This window comes from Bison bison, unplaced genomic scaffold (genome assembly GCF_000754665.1).
Source record: "Bison bison bison isolate TAMUID 2011002044 unplaced genomic scaffold, Bison_UMD1.0 scf7180017864371, whole genome shotgun sequence".
NCBI lineage: Eukaryota > Metazoa > Chordata > Mammalia > Artiodactyla > Bovidae > Bison > Bison bison.
Genome location: NW_011494943.1, coordinates 11658054 through 11661541, shown reverse-complemented (window position 1 = coordinate 11661541; position 3488 = coordinate 11658054). Strand labels below are relative to the sequence as shown.

At 62.6% G+C, this 3488-nt stretch overlaps 1 long non-coding RNA gene across 1 annotated transcript in view; it reads right to left on the bottom strand.

Annotated features, from left to right (window-relative positions):
- The window catches only part of LOC105000421, a 5679-nt gene extending 3713 nt beyond the window's left edge, over positions 1–1966 (bottom strand). The window contains exon 1 of the long non-coding RNA XR_826742.1: positions 1929–1966. This is a non-coding gene — a long non-coding RNA (uncharacterized LOC105000421). The remainder of the gene's footprint in view (positions 1–1928) is intronic.
- Positions 1967–3488: the final 1522 nt, after the last annotated feature.

Genomic DNA, 3488 nt, shown 5'->3' with positions numbered 1-3488 from the left:
AACATAGAAGGTTCTTTTTTTTTTTTTTTTTTCCACAAAGGTCCGTGTTCTGGCTTTGTTTTCTCCTTAAATTATAAAACAGGGTCTGTCTGCGTCTTGAGCTGCTTCTCTCACACACGCTACCAGGCATGTCCTAGCCCACGGGAGGGGGCAGGAAGGTTTGGCTAAATCACATCAGAAAAAGGACGGTCCACAGCTTCACAGGGGCTCCCGCGGTGGGAAGGGCAGAGCAGCTGCGCCCTCGCTCACTTCCCAGATTCAAGGCATGAAGAGGCAAAACCAGTAGCCACTCAGTCCAGCGTGTCTGCTTCTGAAGCCACCGAGACACACAAAGAGACGAGAGCGTTTAGGGAGGATGCGGCGGGGTGCCTGGAGCCGCCCTCGCTCCGTCACAGGCTGGTTAGAGAAACGATTTCCAGAACACGTGGGGGCGGGGGTGGTCTCTGGAGGTCTTTGGAATGTCCGAGTGCGGCCGGGCCCCCTTCCTGCCAGCGCCCTGTGCAGTTGCGGCCATGGTGCCCGAGGCTGGCACCGCGCTCTGGTCTGCACATCGTTCAGTGGCATCTGGGACCCGGGAGCCGTCAGGGGCCCGGCCTGGCGGGCAGGGCCGGGGCCTCCCTCACAGGAGCGGCCAGCTTCCTCAGGAGGCCCCCCGGCTCAGCCCCAGCCCCTCTCTGGGTGCAGCCCAGAGCCTCTCGGGGCCCCCAGCACCCCCTCTCCCGACACAGGTGCCAGTGTGCGCTGGGGGTCGGACGCGAGATAACAGTGCGCACACCGGAGTCCATGCAGGTCTGTTTTGTTTTTCAGGAAAAAAAGAAAAAGTCCTTTTCCTGTTTTTCATCTTTTTGTTGTTTTTTTGTTTTGTTTTTTTTTGAATTTTTCTTTTTCTTCAAACTTTAGACCTGGCTCATGGTGAGCCTTCAAAGAGGGACAGCGCGGCATGAGTACGGCGGTGGAAGGGGGGCTGTGGCGAGGATGCCCCGCCGGCGCCAGCTGGCCACCTGGCGGGACGCACGGGGGCGCAGGGGCGGGTGTGTAAACACAGGGAGCGGAGATGGGGCAGCACCATGGACCCTGGGGGATCACAGAGTCTGGGGTCACCAACCGAAAGGCGGGGAGGGGGCAAGTGGGAAAGAAAAACGACCCAGGAAGACACCAACGAGAGCGGAGGAGACCGATGGAGGCCAGACAGACCGGGGGGCGGGGGGTGGCGGGAGCTCTTCTGAGCAGCTGCCCGGTCAGCGTCCTCACACTGTGGACACCAGCGTGCCGCTGCCGCTGTGAACAAAGCACAGGACAGCTGCCGGGCCACACGCCTCCCCGCGGCCGGCCGCCTGGCCCTCAGGGAGCGGGGACAGGAGACCCCCAGGGCCAGGGCGGAGCCCAGGTCAGGGGCACAGGGGGCAGATGAGCCCCGCTCCTGGCCGAGAAGAGACACCTGGACTCCAGGAAAGAGCCAGGCCGCAAAGCAACCAGGCCAAGGGGTCACGTGGCGGCGGTGGGCCGCCTGGAGGCCTCCCCAGGAGAGAATGGGAGACCCGAGAGTGGCTGCAGTGGGTCCCTGGCTCCAGCCTGGGCACAGGGCCAGTCCTGACCTCCACCCACCCACAAGGGGAGCATGAAGGCAGCTCCGGGAGGGGCCGCTTTCCCCAATGGGCAATATCTGGGGACCCCCAGCTGCTGCCAGGGGTCAGGGCATCCTGCACGGAGGGCCCTGCCCTACAGAGCGGACTGGGGAGGGCACAGCGGGGTGAGGGTCAGAGACCAGGTGCCCCAGGCCCCGCTCACTGTCTTGGAGTGGAGACACTGTGGTCTCCAGACAGGCCCCAACCGAGCAGGCCTGGGAAAGGGACCACCCGGCTCCAGCTTCCGGTGGGACGGCTCCCCACCGCCCACAGCTCCCGAAGACGAGTCTGAAAATCTCTTACCTGCTCACGGCCCGCGCCCCATAATCATCCAGACCCTGGTGAGGAAAAGGCAGAAACAGGTCAGGCTGGGGAGCCAGGGGCTGAGGCGGGGTCTGCAGGACAGGGATCCCTCCTGACCCCAGGGTGTGTGATGCTGCCTGCAGCTGAGGACACGAAGCGCCCCTCCCACCCCCAGCAGGGCCCTCCCCGATTCGCAGGGATGCCTCCTTATCTGGCCAGTGGCCAACGGAGAGCTCACACAAGACAGGTCACCTAGTGACCCCCTTCCGCACATGTTCCCTGCGGCCCTTAGCTGTGAGGGTCATGTGGTAAAAAACCCGGCATGTGAGGGCTTCCTGGGGACCCCAGAGTCTGAAACCGTGGAGGGTCGAGGGTAGGGTCTGGGAGGGGAAGCTGGGCTGGCAGAGCCTGATGCAGGGAGCGCAGCCTGCCTCACGCAAGCCTGCGCTGGACCCTGGGCGAAGCGTCCCCCTGAGCCCCAACACTCCCACTGTAGCTGCCTGGCCCCAAAGAAGCTGCTGCCCCAAAGCCACCAAGGGGTACTGGGGACACCCTCCTCAGCTCTCTCAGCCTTAAAACCAAGTCCAAAGACTGGAATGCAAGAGCAGCAAGCAGTGGTCAGACCCCTCCAGGCCTGGCCAGCTGTGCCATGGGGCCTGGGTAGGGCTGGAGAGGGACCGGGGTGTCTCACAGCTCAGCAAGTGGGCCCTGTGACCCCTGAGGTGCCATGGCTCCCCCAAGGCTGGATCCGCCTCGCCCTCCCTGCTGTTCACCCTGACCCAGCCTCACTATCTCCAAAATGTTCCATCCAAAGGCCCAGCCACACCACCCACCTCGCCCCACTCACCACCTAAGTTGTCTCAAATCACGTGCTCACTGTGCCTAAATCATCAGTTCCCTGAAGACACCCTGGACACCTCATACAGCACACACCAGCTGAGCCCTCCTCGTGGCAGGGAGGGGTGGGTGAGGCCGCTCACGACAGCCACCAGACACAGACATCTGGACAGGGCGAGTCGGCCACCACGTACCCAGAGCCCTTCCTTGCCTTGCCCACTTCTGACGTCACACTGTCAACATGGGAGCCCCCTGGGAGCGCCCCCACCCCCCGCTGTTGGGTCAACTCTCTGGCTGCCCAAATTCTAGAGAAATAGGAGTTCTCTTTGATTCCTCTCCTGCCACCTGGGTCCCCTGGCCCCCAGGCAGAGTGAGGCTCTGACCTGGAGACCAGCATGGAACAAAGTTGCTGGCCCCTGCCCACCGTGCCACCACAGCAAACGTCCTGGAAGTCTGGGCCCTCTCCAACCCATGAGCTTCCCAGCAGAGCTGTGGGGACCATCCACACTCACATCACGGGCCCACCTTGACCTGAAGACCACCCTGCACTGGAGGACCACCGGGTACCCAAGCCTTGATCTTCTCCCTCTGGCTCCCTGGTTCCAGGTAGATGGACCACACATGGCTGGCCCTGCCTCCTAAGAGCCCAGACATGCTAACTAGAAGGTTCTGGTCACGTCTCAGGCAGAGACAGGGTAGCCACCCATCTGCACTCAAACCCAC